Below are 9,008 nucleotides of genomic sequence, written 5' to 3' on the forward strand. Positions count from 1 at the left end.
AGATTATGCTCCACTTGTTACAATAAATCTTGTATGTCCTCTGGATCCATACAAAGCATGTAGGTTCTCTCATGCATGGAAGGTAATAGAATGAAGAGGCTTCATGGTACAGTATGTTAAACCATAATTTATTAGACATACATTCGTTATCGTTTGAATGCATTTTTGTCCGCATTTCAGGGATTTTTGTGTTCATTTTAACAAAACGATAACGAACACACAGTTATCAAAATCCAAAAGATCTAAAATAAAAAAATGCTTTCTTTTCGTATCCATATTTTCATATCGTTGTGACAACAGTTCGACGTAGATAGATAGAAGATTCGACATGACGGTAACAAAGGCGATCTGTGTCTATCGAACCTGCGGTCAAATGTGCCTAACCTAACTCTATCAGTCCAAGATTATTCAACATAGAGAGAAAAGATAGGACATTATAGAGGCAATGGTAAAAGAGCTGTAAAGCCCCATACACACTATCAGTTTTTCTGCTGAGTTTTTCCTTCAGGTTTACCAAAACCATTTAGTGCAAGGTCCTGCCTGATTGCATACACATTGAAATTCCTAAGGTTTGACCTCATCTTATACCGTTTTGATAAATCTGAAGGAAAAACTCAGCAGAAAAACTGATAGTGTGTATGGGGCTTTAGTGGTCGCTGCTGGAATGGGTGGGGGAAGTAAAATGATGATGATTATGATGAATGTTATTGGATGATTGGTGGTGCTGCTGCTGCCTCCATAGAAGGGCCAGGAACCTCCATGAGGTCGAACTGCCATCTCCAGTGTGAACCAAAACCATTAGGAATGCAGAGCGAACAGGAAGGAAGTTATATGCTTGAATACAACACAATTATGTTGGCTGTTGGGGTAGACCATTTGACATGAACAGAAACAAACAAGTATTGTATCATTCGATGTGATCAAAAATATGTATAATACCGTTCGATATGAAGATTCGACAAAGCAGCTAAAAACATACGATAACCGCGAGCGGACAATTACGGTCAAATGCCCATAGGCTATAGAAGAATTCTAATGTTCTTTGACTAGTAATAATAATTAATAATTATTACTAGTCAAACAACATTGGAATTGTACTATAGCTTGTGGGCGGAACATTAAACCGTAAATGTACAATTGCGGCGTTGTACAGTTTAGCTGCTTGGTCAAATCTTCTTAGAACATCTGACAGACACCATAAGCCTTCAATTGACAGATTCAACCTTAATTAATTTGTATCAGAAGCAAAGCAAACAGCCGTGGACCTCGCCTGCAGACTGATGCTTAGTGAAGTCCCAAAAATCGCCTCAATTGACCTGTTTCCCCGTAAGAGACATTGACTGGGAATGGAGGCACTCCGGTCCATTAAGGGCGCCTGGGCACCGCCCCCTCTCTCCAGCCAAACCCTCTATGTACTATGGATAGATTTATGCATTGCATGAATCTATCCACGGCCGGTGTAGCCACCCTCTATTCAGGCGTTCGACCCCTTTTCGGGCACTGGGCACCTGAATTACATCAGCGGGATGGTGTTTTTGAAGCACCTGATTAGAACCATAAGCTCTAATAGGCTTAAAAAAAGGTGCACTGCAAGCACAAACCATAGCGCTCACAGTGCACCCAGGTGTGTTAGCAAAGCAAATAAATATTTTCTTTGCTAACACAGAAGCACCTGATTGGCTGAAGGCAGAGGCCATCCCATTGGCCATCTAGCAAAACAGGAAGAAGACACGCATGGAGGACACAGCATCCATCTCCACGCTACCCATCGCACAGCTCGTGGCCTGACCTGCTGCCTTGCCTGACCCACCACCATGATGATGTAAGTGCCAGGCAGACAGCAGGTGGGCAGGCAGGGTACAGTGGCTGCATATTATGGGCACAAAGGCTGCAATTGATGGAGCACAGTTGGCTGCATTTGATTAGTACAGAGGCTGCATATGATGGGCACAATTGACTGCATTTGTTGGGCTCAGAGGCTGCATATGATGGGAACAGTTGGCTGCATTTGCTGGGCACATTGGCTGCATATGACAGGCACAGTTGGCTGCATTTGCTGGGCACAGAGGCTGCATATGATGGGCACAGTTGGCTGCATATGATGGGCAGAGTGGCTGCATATGATGGGCAGAGTGGTTGCATTTGATGGCACAGTGGCTGCATATGATGGGCACAGTGGCTGCATATGATGGGCACAGTTGGCTGCATATGATGGGCATGGTTGGCTGCATATTATGGGCACAGTTGGTTGCATATCATGGGCACAGTTGGCTGCATATGATGGGTACAGTTGGCTGCATGTTATGGGCACAGTTGGCTGCTTATGATGGGCACAGGTGGCTGCATTTGCTGGACACAGAATCTGCATATGATGGGCACAGTAGCTGCATATGATGGGCACAGTTGGCTGCATATTATGGGCAGAGTGGCTACATATGATGGGCAGAGTGGCTACATATGATGGGCAGAGTGGCTGGATATGATGGGTAGAGTGGTTGCATTTGATGGCACAGTGGCTGCATATGATGGGCACAGTGGCTGCATATGATGGGCACAGCGAGGTTGCAACTGATGCTTTTGTTTCAGTATTTTTCAGAATTTTTCAGTTCGTTATTTGCCCCACAAAAAAAATTTGAGCACCAGCCGCCACTGCTCCAGTAAAGTACAGTATTAATTCCCTTGCTGGCATCATCAGTATTCCTGAATTTTATGTGAAAATGTCAAGAACCCACCAACAGTTTGGGGTTGATTTACTAAGGTTGGTGAGTGCAAAATCTGGTGCAGTTGGGCATGGTAGCCAAAAAGCTTCTACCTTCAGCTCATTCAGTTAAGCTTTGATAAATAAAACCTGGAAGCTGGTTGGTTTCTATGCAGAGCTGCACCAGGTTTTGCACTCTCCATATTATTAAATCAACCCCTCTAGGTTTAACCACTTGCCTACTGGACACTTTTATCCCCTTCCTGCCCAGGCCAATTTTTTAGCTTTCAGCGCTATAGCACTTCGAATGACAATTGCACGGTCATGCAACACTGTGTCTAAAATTTTTATAATTTTTTATTTCACACAAATAGATCTCATTTTGGTGGTATTTAATCACCACTAGGTTTTTTTTTTTTTTTTTTTTTTTACTAAGCCCTGGTTCACACTGGAGCATTTTGACATGAGATTTGACATGTCAAATCTCATGTCAAATCGGTGGCAATTGCCATCAATGGCACTGTCCTGCATCTGCTGTGCTGCACCGATTTCAAAAAGTAGCTTCTGTACTACTTTTTGTGATTTTGGGCGATTTAAAAGGCTGACTGTGTGGGGAAACTTTGCTGAGGGTGCAAAGCAATGCAATATGGCCGCGGTATTTAAACATCCTTGTTTGCTGCCTAATGCAGCTTGGGGGGGGTGGGGTGGGCGTTGGTGCGTGGCAAAACACATCTCAACAGCGTCATTTTGCCACCCCTCAAGCGTAAGTCTAAATTCAGCCTTAAGTCCCATACACACGATTGGATTTTAGAAATTTTGGATGACAGGCTTTTGGCGGTAAGTCCGACCGTGTGTACACTCCATCCGCTAGCATGTTCTCAAATGTTCTGCCAACAAATGTCTGTTGTCTGACTTTTTAAGCTTGTGAACACAAGTCCGTCAGACAAAAGTCCAAAGTACAAACACGCATGCTCATAAGCAAGGACAAGCCAGAAGCGGTGGGTCGGACATTCATGACGTGGCAGATTATGAAATCTGGAAATGCAGCGCACAATTCTCTTCTTTAATGGGATAATAATGAAGCTGCTTTGCTGGTGATACTGATGGAGTTATTGCAAACAAATTTCCAAAGGCTTTTATTTTCTAGTGATATCAATAATAATATTATTATGTTTTTGTTTTGTTTTTATTTTATTTGGGCAAGTTACCACAGCACCATTATCCTGTAGTTTTTAAGATCAAAGATACAACATATGTTGGTGTCCCTTGTCAATTTTACATTGTATTTCTTAAAATGTAACTGCCTACTCCCAAAATGTAATTTGAAGTAAAACACATAGCCAAGTATTATTCTACACATTTGTTTTATTGTGCATCAAAAAAAGAAAACAAATAAAATTAGACATGCTATCTGCCAATAGAACTTAACCAAAAAGTCCATTCTATGCATCCAAAAATATAGAAAATATACCAAATCAAATCATTATTCAACCAAAAAAATAATGTCAAAACAATAACTCCAAGGCCAATAATAAATAAATATCTCCTCCGATTCCGCAACATGGCCGGTTGCCAAACAGGCGTTCAGAAACAAACTGAAAGGCGCTAAATGAAAAACGCGAAAAGAAAAGCACGAATCAACACTCACCAAACTTCTACTAACACGAAATTAGCAGAAGGAGTCCAAAGGGTGGCGCTAAAGAGCTGAAAAAACACGTAGTATGTCTAGTACGTCACTACGTTGGTAATTGTGGGCCAACATTTGTGAGACTGTGTGTATGCAAGACAAATTTGAGCCAATACTCTTTGGACAAAATGGCACGGTTTTGTTGTCAGAAAGTCCGATCGTGTGTACGAGGCATTACTACCTGGGGAAGGGGAGCAGGGGGCACCTTTAAAGAGGAGTTTCTATTTGAAAAAAAAAAATTAAAAGTCAGCAGCTACAAATACTGCAGCTGCTGACTTTTAATAATCGGACACTTACCTGTCCCAGGGTCCAGCGATGTGGGGGGTCGAAGCTTCGCTCGTCCCCCCTCCACTCGGCGGCGCCAGCATTGCAACTGTGAGCGCCCGGCTGTGGCTTCACAGCTGGGCACCCACTGTGCATGCGCGAGATTGGCCACGCAGTCATCTGGGACCTGTCACGTGTCACAGATGACTGACACGAGGGAGGGGGCAGAGCTGAGCCCTTCCTGCACTGAGGGGAAGTGATGTCACCAGCCCAGGCACTGAAGGAGGCAGACTACGAGGTACCCCCTAGAAACAGGCATTTAGAGGTAAGGTAAAAAAAAAAATTACAAATGTTTTTTTTTTTTTTTTTTAGGAATTTTTATATTTTTTGTGTGTGTGTGTGTGTGTTACTCAAACACCACTTTGAGTAAAAGTAAAATTCACATTTTTCAAATATTCTTCGATTTGTCACCCTATATTAATAAATCTAAAAAGGGAATTTATTAAGATATTTTACCAAATAAAAGCTTTAATGTCTCTAAAAATAAAAACAGAAATGGAAGGCGTGCACACCTAGTGCATTACCAAAGATAATTTAATAATAAGATATTTTTATATAAAAGTGGGTACTCACAAACTGCAACTGACAAAAGGCCATAAACACAGTCCACAGACATGCCCAGAACACGGGGTACAGCTAACGCATTTCGGGGGTGCACCCCCTTCCTCAGAGCTAGCCTTTTGTCTGTTGCATTTTGTGAGTACCCACTTTTATATAAAAAATTCTTATTATTAAAATATCTTTGGTAATGTACTAGGTGTGCACGCCTTCCATTTCTGTTTTTCTTGTAGTTCCTTTCGGATTACCCCATCTGAGCAAGGCAGCATTCACCCAGTTTTGGATACCATATATACCTTTCACACCACCATTTTATCTAACATCTGTTACTCCACACCTTGGAAGACCCATTAGCGCTGGAAGTGACTGTGTTTTTTGTGTCTCTCTAAAAATAAATGTAAAATCATTTACCCAGCCAAATTAGTTATATGGGGCTGATTATATATCAGTGACGTTCATCAAATATTTACTGCAGTTGAATCCAATGCTGAAATGCAACAGGACGATACACCTGTAGTGAAGGTTTGGTGAATGTTATGCCGCGTACACACGTAGCCGACTATCCGACGGACTTAGTCTGGCGGATTTCCCGCCAGACTGTCTGTCGGACTTTCCGAACGAGCTACTTGCCCACACAAGGCACTTTTTCAGCGGACTAATACGGCGTACTATCCGCCATACTTTTGAAATGAACGGACTCGCCCACGCACGCGGAGGAAAGTCCGCTCATTTCGAGCGCGTCTCCAGGTAGGCGGGGCCCGCGAAGGAGACGTCGCTGGACCCGCCACCTGGTATGGACTTAAAGGGGAACCCCAACGCCGAACAAAATCGGCGTGGGGGTTCCCCCCAGGGCCACATCAGACCCTTGTCCGAGCACGCTACCCGGCCGGCCAGGAAAGGGGGGGCGAGCGAGCGCCCCCCCTCCTGAGCCTGCCAGGCCGCGTGACCTCAACATGGGGGGTGCCTTGGGGAAGGGGGGGGGCGCGTGGCTCCCCACCCCAAAGCACCTTGTCCCCATGTTGATGAGGACAAGGGCCTCTTCCCGACAACCCTGGCCGTTGGTTGTCGGGGTCTGCGGGCGAGGGGCTTATCGGAATCCAGGAGCCCCCTTTAATAAGGGGCCCCGTATACCGGCTCCCCACCCTATGTGAATGAGTATGGGGTACAATGTACCCCTACCCATTCACCTGTGAAAAAAGTACAAAAAAAAACACAACACACAAGATAAAATAGTTTATTGCACAGCTCCGGGGGTCTTCTGTCTTCGGAGAGTCTTCTCACCGGACTCCTCCGCTATCTTCTTCTAGCTCTTTTGCTAGCAGAGGAGCCCGGCTTTCTTCCTCGCCGCCGGCCTCTTCTTCCGACTTCGGGGGTCTTGTCCCCCTCTTCGGTTCTTCTGCTGGGCCACCGCGCCTTCTTATAGCTCTTTTACAGGTGGTGGCCCGGTCTTCTGTCGCCGCTGTCGTCGCCGCCGCCGCCTTCTGTTCTTCTGTTCTTCTGTTCTTCTCTTCAGATGTTGCCTCGTCGCTCGCTCCGCTCACAATGACGGGGACCGGACGCGCGGCGACTTATATAGGGACATCACCGAATGATGCCCCAACCTATTATGATGTCACAGTCCCAGCATCCTCTGGGACTGTGACACCATAATGGGCGGGAACATCATCCGGTGATGTCCCTATATAAGTCGCCGCGTGTGACATGGGGACAAGGTGCTTTGGGGTTGGGGGCCGTGTGGACCCCCCTTCCCCAAGGCACCCCCCATGTTGAGGGCACGCGGCCTGGTACGGCTCAGGAGGGGGGGCGCTCGCTCGCCCCCCCTTTCCTGGCCAGCCGGGTAGCGTGCTCGGACAAGGGTCTGATGTGGACCTGGGGGGAACCCCCACGCCGATTTTTTTCGGCGTTGGGGTACCCCTTTAAGTCCATACCAGGTGGCGGGCCAGCGACGTCTCCTTAGCGGGCCCCGCCTACCTGGAGACCCGCTCGAAATGAGCGGACTTTTCTCCGGGGCGGGAAAAGTCCGTTCATTTCAGAAGTATGGCGGACTGGCATACACACGGCCGGATTGTCGGCCGAAATGCAAGTCCGGCGGGAAGATTGGAGTGCAAAACTACTTTCTAAGTCCGCCGTACTTTCGGGTCAAAATATTATGCCGGAGGCTACACGCGGGGGGATTGTCCGGCGGACTTGAGTTTGCCGGACTTTTCCACCCGATTGTTTGATCGTGTGTACGCGGCATAACATTCACTGCTAGTTAGATACGCTCCATTTTGTTCTTGATGGCAAAGGAAAATCGCTGATCCAGGTGAGAGACTCCAGGCACAATGGACGTCGGTGTGCAGCCAATTTCTTCCATCGTCTATTTTATTCTTGTAAAGTTAACCGAGGCATACTGGATATACTGGACTTCTAGGATTCAATGACCCATCATAAAAGGGTTAAAGTGAAACTTTTTATGTTTGTTTTCATCAGTATATAAATATGTTTGCTCTTGTTTGTGCAACATTGATTTGTCATATCATAATATTAAAGATGATATAAACTTCAATTGGATGATTTAGAGTGTTGTTAAAAACAAAAGTTATTTAAACAGGTTTGCATGTAATATTGCATAAATATTGCAGTAATTACTATTACATTAGTTTAATAAAAAGTAATACAAACCTGGTTGATCCTGCTATTCATTTGCTCTTCATTGTTCTCTATGTCCTCGCTGCAGCATCAGATCCTATTGAATAGCTGTTCCCACCAGCCCCGCTCATGCTCCTCTTTTAGTGAACAGCAAAGCTGTTCACTTATGCCGTGTACACACGACCGGACTTTTCGACAGCAAAGGTTCGATCGTGTGTGGGCTCCATCGGACCTTTGCTGTCCAAAAATCTGACGGACTTTATAAATAGAACATGTTTCAAATTTTTCGGCCAGAACTCCGCCGGGCCCAGTTTCTATCCAGAAATCCGTTCGTGTATATGCTAGTCCAATGGACAAAAACCGACGCTAAGGCAGCTATTGGCTACTGGCTATGAACTTCCTTATTCTAGTCCAGTCGTACGTCATCACGTTCGAATCCATTGGACTTCGGTGTGATTGTGTGTGGCCAAGTCCGTTCATTTGGAAAGTCTGTCGGAACTCCGCCCAAAGTCCTTTTGTGAAGACCATCGGACCTAGTCCGTCGCAAAGTCCGCTCGTGTGTACGCGGCATTACTCCCCTATCTGAGTCTAGAGGACGGGTCATCTTTCTGAGTGTAGTAGACATCAGTGAATGACAAGCCTCTGCCTCTCGTCACCTCCATGATGATGTCATTATAGTCTAATCCCACACAAAAATATTTTTAAATAATACATTCTACCTTAACCGATTCAGCCCCGGAAGATTTTACCCCCTTCCTGACCAGAGCACTTTTTGCGATTTGGCACTGCGTCGATTTAACCGACAATTGTGCGGTTGTGCGACGTGGCTCCCAAACAAAATTTACATCCTTTTTTTCCCCACAAATAGAGCTTTCTCTTGGTGGTATTTGATCACCTCTGCGTTTTTTTTATTTTTTGCGCTATAAACAAAAAAAGAGTGTCAATTTTGAAAAAAACACATTATTATTTACATTTTGCTATAATAAATATCCCCCAAAAATATATAAAAAAAAACATTGTCTTTCCTCAGTTTAGGCCGATACATATTCTTCTACATATTTTTGGTTAAAAAAAAAATCGCAATAAGCGATTATTGATTGGGAAAAGTTA

The sequence above is a fragment of the Lithobates pipiens genome, unplaced genomic scaffold, assembly GCF_037356315.1.
Source record: "Lithobates pipiens isolate NorthernLeopardFrog02 unplaced genomic scaffold, aLitPip1_a1.2 Scaffold_8, whole genome shotgun sequence".
Lineage (NCBI taxonomy): Eukaryota > Metazoa > Chordata > Amphibia > Anura > Ranidae > Lithobates > Lithobates pipiens.